The sequence below is a fragment of the Nicotiana tabacum genome, chromosome 9 (genome assembly GCF_000715075.1).
Source record: "Nicotiana tabacum cultivar K326 chromosome 9, ASM71507v2, whole genome shotgun sequence".
NCBI classification, from domain to species: Eukaryota; Viridiplantae; Streptophyta; class Magnoliopsida; order Solanales; family Solanaceae; genus Nicotiana; species Nicotiana tabacum.
The window spans coordinates 114,915,956-114,927,292 of record NC_134088.1 but is presented as its reverse complement, the minus strand read 5'-3'; the positions used below and the strand labels follow the sequence as shown (position 1 = coordinate 114,927,292).

The window sequence follows — 11,337 nt, the reverse complement described above, 5'->3', positions numbered from 1 at the left end:
CAACCCAGTATAATCCCACTAGTGGGGTCTAGGAGGATAGTGTGTAAGCAGACCTTACCTCTACCCTGGGGTAGAGAGGCTGTTTCCGATAGACCCTCGGCTCCCTCCCTCCAAGAACTCCCCACCTTGCTCTTGGGGTGACTCGAACTTACAACCTCTTGGTTGGAAAAGGAGGGTGCTTACCACTAGAGCAACCCACTCTTACCGAAGACCCCCAATAACATATTCTGAATTTTCTGGAGATTAGTGATACCTATATCACTAACGAGGTCACATATGATTATGTCTGGCTCATATTATTCCCTTTTTCTTTGTTGGGAGAGGCCAAGAGATGACTGAAGTCTGAGCCATCTAACTCTATTGCATCGTGGAATGATTTGGCTCGCAAATTTCTGGCTAGGTTCTTTCCCTCTGGTAAAACCGTAAAGATAAGAAGTGAGATAGTTGCATTCAAACAGAGAGAATGTGAATCACTTTATACAGCCTGGGAGCGATTCAAGGGGCTACTAAGAGACTGTCCACATCATAACCAAACCAACGAAGTACTGGCTCACACCTTTATTGAAGGTATGCACCCTAAAACAAAAAAAGTGGCAGACGCAGCAGTTGATGGTCAAGTATTGGAAAAGAGCTTTGATGAGATCTACGTGCTGTTGAACAAGTTTTCCAAAAGCAACCCAGACTGGTAAGGGGAAGCAGGTAGACACACGGCCCATAAAGCTGCTGGGGTACTTGAATTGGATGTTGTATCAGCACTATCTGCACAGGTAGCATCTTTAGCAAATCAAATCAGCAAGATGAATGTGACCCAGAACCAACAACAGTTCCCACCAATGCAACAGGTTCAACCAGTACAACAGGTGCATGTGTTTTGCGAAGTCTGCGGCGAGGGCCATACCAGTGATGCATGTCCAGCGAATCCAGAGTTGGTTAATTTGTGGGAATGTGAATAGAGGCCAAGCTAATCAGAAGCAGTTCAAACCACAAGGCCAATAACAACAGTTTCGCCCACCATAAGCAGATTAGTATCGCACCTGACTGGAGTCTGCCCTTTGAGTTGATGTGTGATGCGAGTGACGTAGCAATTCGAGTTATTCTCGGACAGAGGAAGAACAAAGTGTTTCATTCAATCTACTATGCCAGCAAGACCCTAACTGATGCATAACTCAATTACACCACGACAAAAAAAGAACTATTGGCAGTTGTCTATGCTTTTGATAAGTTTCGGTCCTACTAACACATGCGATCATGTACATGGATCATGCGGCGATCAGGTATTTAATTTCAAATAAAAAATGCTAAGCCGAGACTGATTAGATGGGTACTTATTTTGCAGGAATTTGACTTAGAAATCCGTTATCGGAAGGGCACAGAGAAGCAGGTGGCTGACCACTTGTCAAGGCTAGAAAATCATGAGCATGTGGGAAAAGACATTCCCAGATGAGAAACTCTTTGCAGTCACATATGATCCGCCACCATGGTATGCGAATTATGTAAATTTCATAGTAAGCAGATTACTTCCTCCAGAAATGCCACCTGAAGGGAGGAAGCGATTCCTACATGACATAAACTACTATTTTTGGGATGAGCCGTTCTTGTATCGGCAATGTGCTGACCAACTGAGGAGGAGATGCATTCCGGAGAAGGAGGTGGAGCAGGTTTTGTACGATTGTCACTCCTCACCTTATGGGAGACATCATGGCAGTGACAGAACAACTGCAAAAGTTATGCAGTCAGAATTTTATTAGCCGACTCTGTTTAAAGATGCCCATTCATTTGTGAAGAAGTGTGATCGGTGTCAGCGAACTGGAACAATCACTAGAAAAAATGAGATGCCGCTTACGAACATTCTTGAGGTGGAGATTTTCGATGTTTGGGGGATCGATTTTACGGGACCATTCCCATTGCCTAGAGGGAACAAATACATCTTATTAGTAGTGGACTACGCGTCTAAGTGGGTGGAGGCCATTGCTTTACCTACTAATGATGCGAAGGTAGTGGCTAATTTTGTCAATAAGAACATTTTTACACATTTCGGGACTCCTCAAGCTCTGATAAGTGATAAAGGTACGCATTTTTACAATAGACTTGAACAACCTTCTAGCGAAATAAGTCAAGCACAAAGTTTCCACCGCATATCACCCTCAGAGAAGTGGGCAAGCAGAGGTATCGAATAGAAAAATAAAGTAAATTTTGGAGAAAACGGTATGTGCAAATAGGAAAGACTGGGCTGCAAGGTTGGATGACGCTCTATGGGCATACAGAACTGCATATAAGAAGCCTATTAGTACCTCACCTTACAAGTTGATCTATGGAAAAGCATGTCACCTTCGAGTTGAGCTAGAACACAAGGCCTTTTGGGCCGTCAAAAATCTCAATATGAATATGGAGTTGGTGGGTGAGAAAAGATTGCTCCAACTCAATGAGCTAGATGAATTTAGGCTGAATGTATATGAGAACGCCAAGCTATATAAAGAAAAGACCAAAAGGTGGCACGACAAGCACATCAAGCATCGCCATTTCGAGTCGGGCTAGTTAGTATTGCTATTCAACTCCAGGTTGAAGTTTTTTCCTGGAAAATTAAAGTCGAGATGGTCTGGACCTTTTGAAATAGTGCGTGTGACACCATACAGGGCTATAGAGTTAAGATCGCCAAATTCCGAGAAGACATTCTTGGTAAATGGGCAAAGAATCAAGCGTTATTGAAGTGGTGAAGTTGATCGTCACAAGTCCTCAATTGCACTGAAGGATGATTGAGGAGTGGTAACGTCGTGTCGCGATATTAAATCAAGCGCTTCTTGGGAAGCAACCCAAGCATTTTATTTTGCTTTGATAGTTCACTAGCTTTCCCCTTTTGTTTCTGTATTTTTGATTTTTTTTAGGAGTTCCTTAATTTTGCTTTATCTTGTAGGAATAATTTTTGTTGTATTTATCATAAAAATAAAAATAAAAAGTTCCAGCTGTCACACCTCCTTTTTTTCGAGGGATGGGGAGTTTTTCCAATCTAAGTGACATTATTGAAATGAGATTATTTTATTTAATTCAGAGTCGCCACTTGGAACAATTGTTATGGTGTCCCAAGTCACCGATTTATTTCAAAATCCCAAATCGATAAAATTGGCTCTTATTTATGGTCTGCGAACATAGAAGACCGGGTAAGAAATTCTGTTAACCCGAGAGAAGGTGTGAGGCACTTCCGAGTTCCGTGGTTTTAGCACGGTCGCTTAACAATTAATACATGGCTTAATTATCTGATTTATTACATGTCTACAACCTATTCTGCATTTTTATATTTTAACCGCTTTTAATTATTTTTAGTCCTTTTAGTATTTATGAAATTTATTTGATCAAGTCGCGATGCCGCGCACTCGTTGTTATGGTACATATTGTAAATCACGCCACGTGAAATGTACCTGTGATTCACAACATATTTATTTTAATTATTATTATTATTTTAAATTAAAGTCAAGTCACGTGAAACACACACATGAGTTGGGATTTATGTATCATGACTATGCCACGGGAATTGTACCCATAGTCACGATGATTTATTAATCGCGCCTAAAGTAAGCTACGAATGTTTATGAGTCTATCTTCCTAAACTAATTTGAGATTATTGTGAAGGCCATAGATTATGGAATTTATTTGTGGATGACATGTCTTAATTGCTAATGGATCATTTAGGACTTGATGACCAAAAGGCTCTTTCAATTCATCTTATAATCTATAGAAATATGTGCCAACTGATAGTAATACATTAATTAATCCAATCGTTCTTATCATTTAAAAGTTATTCCTAAAGCCAAATCATTTCATGTGAATGCCCAACTCATCTTTCAAGATATTAGTGTATGGCCCAATTAGAAAATAATTCATTTACCAATTAAGTTTTGAGCCCATATTCTTAGCACTAACAATCATTCCAAAATAACGACACCAGTGAAGAAAAACTCACGTCTTAACATCAAAAGAATTAACCAAGGAATTCAAGGCATGCTAATTAACTAAAACTAAAAGCAATAAGCAACAAGGCTAAAATATCCGTCAAAAATAACAAGTGAAATAGTAAACCAATCGTAAATCTATCCTTAAGGAAAATAGGAAAAAAAATCAAACTTATAGCAAACATAATATGAATTGGAATCCGAAAACTGGAGAACAAGAAATGGACCTTTCAATAGCTAAATATTCTTCGGTATAACAGGAACAAAGCTCTGCTGGACTTTTGTACGAACTAACCACAACCGAAAACGGTACCGAGAACCTCGACGAAGCTTCGAACCTCGACTGAAACTCTTTTATTTTAGTGTTTGGGTAAGTTTCAGCTGGTGGTTCATGGAAGAAGATGAGGTGTTAGGTGTTGGTTTTCTACTGGAAGTTTAGGCTGGATTTTCGAAAGAAAGAGGAAGAAAGAATGACACGAATAGAAATTTTCTTAGCTATAGAAGAAACAAAAAAATATTTCTCTCAATTCTCTCCTCTCTATTTTTTTCTCTTTCTCCCCCTTTTTTTTCTCCTCACATTTCTCTTCTATTTATAGAAATATTTTCGGACTTTTTCAGATTTATTTATTATTATTATTATTATTATAATTAAAAAGAATTCCCACTTCCCATTTCTCTTCTTTTTTAAAAGAAAATAATTCCCTACTTTCCTATACTTTTATTTTTTAATTTCTCACCTTTTTACTTTTATTATATTTAAATTCTCACTTTTTTTACTTTTCTTTTTTTATTTTCCACTTATTTTCCTTTTTTTTTTTAATTTTCACTTTCTTTTACTTTTAAAAAACAAAAAATCAGCTACCTTTACTTTTATTTTTTAATTCCAACTTTCTTTTACTTTTCATTTTTTAAATTTTCACATTCTTTTACTTTTATTTTTTTAATGTTCCACTTTTTTTTACTTTTTTATTAAATAATTTTCACCTACTTTTACTTTTACTTTTACTTTTTAATTCTATATTTTTACCTTTCCTATTTTTTAATTCCTATCCGAAATTTTTAAAAATAATATTTAATTTTTTTCGATTTTTTAATTCATTTTATTTTAAAATAAAGATAAAAATAAAAATAAAAATAATACTAATATAATAATTGACCTTTTAAATTATTATTATTTTTTACCCTATATAAAAATAAGTGTAACAAAGCTAAAAATACATATATTAAATTTCTAAAAATATTTATATGGTACAAGGTGATAAAAATTCAAATATAGTAAAAAATTAGGTGCTCACACCAGGCATGGGTAAAGAGGGTGGATGCGTCGCATCCCCCTCAGCGTGAAAAATTGGCGGGCAAAAGTGGTCGAGGCAGTGAAGTCTGCCCAAAGCGCCAACTAGCGCATCCAATTGAAGTATGGGGAAAACAATTGGGACGCGTCGCGTCCCCTTCAGCGCGCACAAGTAAGTGTTTTAAACACTGCCTCAACCTCAAATGCAACAGGTACATGCCTCTCCTTCCTCGTCTTTTCTCTATCTCGCTGGTAGCAGCAGAACCCCTACCCCAAATTCCTTACTAATTAGAATATTACACATGAGACTAAGAAGGGAACTGAAAAAGTTTGAGGCATGTGATTGTCGTTCCCGTTGGTTGTGATATTTGTGAGATGATAAACTAGAATTCCCTTTATCTCGTTAATTTTGGGAGGGTATCCGAATTGCCCAACTATTAGAAAACACTAGGCAAAATTATTGCATGACACATGTTCGACTAAATGCCTATGAGGTAAATTTAGGCGTTGGCGAAGTATGAGTAACCGAGCGATACTAGTATATGCTAGTGAATAAGTGTGGGGTCGTTTGAGTGATCGTGTACAGCCGTCTTAGAGTGTAGAAGCTACAGGTGCTCGCCACTCTTTCACCTTTCGTTTTGAAGCATGTGATGGTCGTTAGGCTTCCGAGCGACCACGTTCCGGGCTGAATTAAATGCAATTACAGTGCTCAACTGCTTGTAATGTAATGTACATGGCTCATGCAATTGCATTATGTGTACTTTATGCATAGTGGTATATATTGAAACTAAGTGTGGGGTGGCGAGTCATATAGCTGAATAAATTATTGCGGTTCGTGTGAGCACCACTCGAATCAATCTCTTGTTGTGCATAATGATGTCTATAAGTGCATTGCTCACTCGTGTAGTTGAATGAAATACTGAATGGCATAAACATGCGAATGATTGGAAGTGCACACTTTTGCACAACTCCTTCACATCTGAAACTTCAATGTTCTGCATACTAATTGTTGACTTTTCTTTGCAGGTACATAGGTTCCTAATGGCGGCAACGAGCAAAACGTCCAAACAACAAGAACAAGATAATGATAGGCAACCGCCTAAAAAGCTTACTGGAAAAGCGATAGGTGCTCCAAACTCACAGAACAAAAGAAAGCGGACTGAGAAAGCAAAGGTGCCGCCACCTAGGTGATTAATTGATGAGTCAGAGCAAGAAGAAGATGAACCATTAGTGAGGAGGACTGTAAAAAGGGGTACCACAAAAATATCCGCAAATCCTCCAAGAAAGGGGATAGAGTTCAGAGAACATGTGCCGCACTAGACCTAATCCACAACGCAGGTTGATCCAAAAGATAAAGGGAAGCAAAAGACTACCTCAAAATCTGAGTCTGAGTCTGATTCGGACTATAAGCTCACAAATGTCAACATGAGCGACGGAAATGAGGGTGAACTAGTTGACCGAGCTGCTTGGGAGAAGAATTTTGTCAGTGAAAAAGCATTCCGGGCTTATGAGAAAATCCTGGATTCTAAGAAGTACATTTCAGAAAAGCCAATCAACATTGGAACATTGAAGAAATATTATCCAGATCTTCTAAAATCAATTCGAGAGGTGCAACAATAAGGACCTATCTTGAAGGGCCACAGCAAGGCCAACCTTACTATTGTCAAAGAGCTTTATGCCAATTGGCGTCACTCACTGGATAACATTATGAGAGTACGAGGAGTGGATATCAATGTATAAGCTGAAGCTCTGAACGAGTACTTAGGGGTTCCACACACACAAACGGACAAGTATGACTCTATATGCAAAGAGCCTGATTACTCACATATTCAGTCAGTCCTATGCCCTACCAGGAAAGATGCAAATTGGAAGCATGGGAGTGTAGAGTACTATTCTCTGGCCAAAGAATTCATGAGCGCATTAGCATATGTGGTTCTGAATTTCATATACAATCGCTTGATGTCGTGCCAACACAAAACTAATGTCCCTCGATACCGAGCACTAGTGTTGTATGCTTTATTGGAGGGGATCCCGCTCAACTTGGGATCCATTATGCACGACCAGATGCAGTGCACTAGGATGAACTACATGTAGATGTTGCTCTTTGCGAATACCTTATCGGCTTACTTGACAGAGATGGGAGTGCTATGGTACAAGGAGAATGATGATGTCGAGGCTAAAGCTCCAGGACCATATGATGTTACTCATGTACTAGAGTCGAACAGGGGGAGGGCCTCTAAGTTCACTATTCAATAGTTGTTTGAGCAGATGAGAGCTGATATGCAAAGGAACATGGCTGAGTTAATCGAGACTCGTGCAGAGTTGAGTGCCCCTAGAGGTGAGTTGATTCAGACTCGGGCAGATCTAAGCCAAGTCCAGACTGAGCAGGCTATGATGATAAGGGAGGTATCACTACTCCTCCGTGCTTTGGTCCAACGTACATATATAGATATCTCATAATTGCTTGCACCATCCTCTGCTGGACCATCCACGTATGCTCCTCCTATAGTCCCGGGGTCTCCATCCATAATGCCCACTGAGACCGCTGTGCCGCATGCTACAAACTCAGCTCCACTGGTGATGATAGGACTGTGATCGAGCTCCATATTCGTGAGGATGTTATTGCTATGCTAGAAGGGGCCATGATAGATGTCGCGGATGCTTCGAGTACTCACTCGGTTGTTGCTACTGTCTCTGATGCTCCTCCAAACACCACGGAGGAGCCCTCCACATAGACTTGAGGGAGTTTCTTCTCACCCTACTCTACTTAATTTGTGTGCATTGGGGACAACGCACGGTACTAAGTGTGGGGCGAAGGTTATTCATTTTTTTGTATGGATGAATGTACTTAACTGTTATAATGTTTGTTGCTTTTGATACTTTTGGGGCTGGAATATTTACTAAATTAATGACCTGTAATAGTTAGTAAATTCGTCTATAAGTAGTAACTCTCAGTTTCTTGGTGTGTCTATTGGTAGATAGATTCAAAAATAAATAAATAAATAAATAAATAAAGGACTTTTCCCGACGACGGACTACTGGGACAGTTCTCTCGAGGGATTAAGGTCCTTGAAAAAAAATACAAAAATTTTTTTCATTTGATTCTAGGAATTAGTGTTACTATTAAGAAATTGATAGAAAAATAAAGAAAAGCACAAAAACATTTTAGTTGCTTTGAGTAGTTAGTAAGTGTAACTTATTTTGCAATAATCCCCCTTGATTTTTATTTGGCCATCGGTTCTTTTCCAAGGGATGAATTTTTGAACCGAGTATTAGTTTTTATTTTTAGAGTAGTGTAGGATATAATGACTTAGACTAAATTCAGCATATTCAGTGACTTGTTTGATACCAACGGAGTTAGACTTGAGCATATGGATTGTAACATTCTCCATGAGTTCTTGAGAACATTTTTGCCTTGAAAAGTAGAATAATTTTTTTTTTGACGCTTAAGCTCATTTTCTTGACTTTTGTGCTAACTGTTATGCTTTGTGCATCAAAACTGTGGCTTAACTTTGTACTTGCTTTGATTGAGAGTTGAAATGTAGCAATCCTAATTGAATCATGTTCCATTGTATGGTGAGATTTTTGTGTAGTTCCATGTAGTATATTTGTGTCTAGAACTTGCCCTGCATGTGAGTTGAAGCGAAATCCTAGGTTTTGCTCTGTGTGAAATATGATTTTAGGCTGTCTTTGATCCTTTTTGAATTGTAATGCTATCACAAATAAAATCATCCCTAGTTAGCCATTTTGAGCCTCTAGATCTTTTATTTGGAACCCACATTACGAGCCTATATCCTTTTATTCTTAATTAAAACTTTTGATCCTTTTACCTCTTAGAGTACTTTAATTGTGAAATGAGCGCTAAAAGAAGTAATGAGGAGATATGGGTGGATTTGTGGAATCAATGAAAGGGAGAAAGGTGCACTTATTATGTAAAATAATACATCACTAGCGAAAATTGAAAAAAAAAAAAAAAGAAAATGAAAGAAGGAAAAATAGAGATAAATAAATTATGTCTTGTTCTTGCTAGTGGGGTACAAATTAAAGTAGTACTTAAAGAAAGAGAGAATAATTTTGGGGAGTGATCTTGTTTGTGAAATTGAAGTGGATTGAAGAAGTGCGCTTAGAGTTTATTATGTGATGTGTTAAAGTGCTTAGGAGGATAAATCACTATTCCTAAATATATCCTACCCGTCCCTTAGCCCACATTATAACCAAGATAAAGTCCTAATTGATTTTAGACTGAGCAGGCCTACATTAGTAGAGATTTACATAACGAGCAAGCATATGGCACCTTTTGTGCGCATGTGAACTTCTTTAAGAGAGTGAGTGATTTCCTCTATTGTTTGAAGTCCTTAAATTACGTTCGATTTTTTTTTTTGAGTGTGTAGACTATCTCTCTTTGATTTGTGGTGAGTGCACATTATTTCATAATGGATAGGTGACTTTATTAAGCTCTTCAGTCAGAGTGAGTAAGTTGGCCTGGAAGTAGTTATGCTAGGGAGTCAGTTTCTGAGGTTGAGATGTCCCGAATTTGCTATTTGATTGGTTTGAACTGTTCAATAGCGTGCTATGCATGATTTTAATATGGAGAGGAAAGTCCAAGAATGCATATGCAAAGGGCTAATTGTTGGTATCAACCAAAGTCATGGATACTTGAGCTTAATTGAAATGTATGGCTTGATATTGATAAACTTAACTGTGTTCGATACATTATAGGTTGATTTTACTTTGCTCGAGGACGAACAAAAGCTTAAGTGTGGGGTGGTGATGTTGAGCATATTTCTATGTGTTTTAATATTACTTTACCCATATTTTAACCACTTTTTGGTGCTATTTGATGTTAAAAATACCCAACATGTGTTAATTATTAGTTTTATGATTAATTGAGTTGTGTGTGATGATTTAAAGTGTTTGGAGTGTGAAAATATGAAGAAAATGTGCTCCAGCTATAGGAGAAGATGGTGGATGCGTCGCATCCAACCTAGAAAAAAATTATATTTGGTGCACCCTTAGCAGTGAAGTTGGGCTAAGACATCTGCCTTAGCATCCGCACTTGGGCACAACAGAGATGAAGGAACATAGGGTGGATGCGAATCATCCACCCCAGCATGCGATGTTGAGAGGTTGAAGCTGAGGCAGATGCGAAGCATCCACCCCAACATCAACCCCTGAAGCTGAATCGGATTAGGAAAAGGAAAACTTTAACCCACGACCTGTGTACTCAATATATAAGCGAAAAACGCCTATTTTTGGTCATCTAACACACGGAGAAGCGGATAAAAGCCATCACATAGTTTGGAAACCACATAATTCGTATTGAGTTCTTACTTTTTTCTTCTTTTATTAATTTGTATATACTCGTGGGAATTATTTGAGATTGCTACCATGACTATGTGTGGCTAAACTCATCTGTTCTGGAGTTATGGTTTTACACGAATGTTGATATTCGAATATTGATTTGACGAGTTAATTTATCATATTGGGTTGTTTATTTATATTTTGAATTTAATTATTTTACTGCCTAGCTAACAATGAAATACTATATATGAATCTTGAGTTTAACTTGAAAAAGGTAATTCTTGATTGCAAGAGGATTGAATAGAGCGCGATCTTGAACCTAGTCATTGGGGAATTGATTTGCGAATACATATAGAAATATACCTATTTGCTGTGCTTAGCCAATTGTACAAGAAATTGTTAATACGTTCTTTATATCTCTAATCTCATAGAAATATAGGATTTAGAATAAATTGAATAGGCAAGTAGAAGTTGTCAAATTTCTACGAGTATTATTGTTCTTGCAGGTTAATAACCAAGATAAAATAATGAGTCGAGTCGATTTAAGAATTCAACAGAATTGTTAGCCAGCCATAATCATGTAATATTATTTCTCAGTGAATTAAATTATTCGTGCTAAGTGTGCTAGTTAATTACTTCTTCTTTTGCTTGCAGTTTTAGTTAGTAGAGCCATTAATCAAAAATCACTTTGAAACTTGTTCTTGACTGGATAAATTAGAAATTGCTCGATTTAATTGATGATTGATCATAAGTTCTCGTGGGAACGATACTCTACTTACTCTTTATTACTTGATTGACCGA

General features: G+C 37.7%; 1 non-coding gene across 1 annotated transcript; it reads right to left on the bottom strand.

The window, feature by feature from the left end:
* Nucleotides 1-425: 425 nt before the first annotated feature.
* On the bottom strand, nt 426-532 carry LOC142164415 (small nucleolar RNA R71). The gene has a single exon (XR_012695186.1). It is a non-coding gene; the product is annotated as a small nucleolar RNA R71 (small nucleolar RNA).
* Nucleotides 533-11,337: the final 10,805 nt, after the last annotated feature.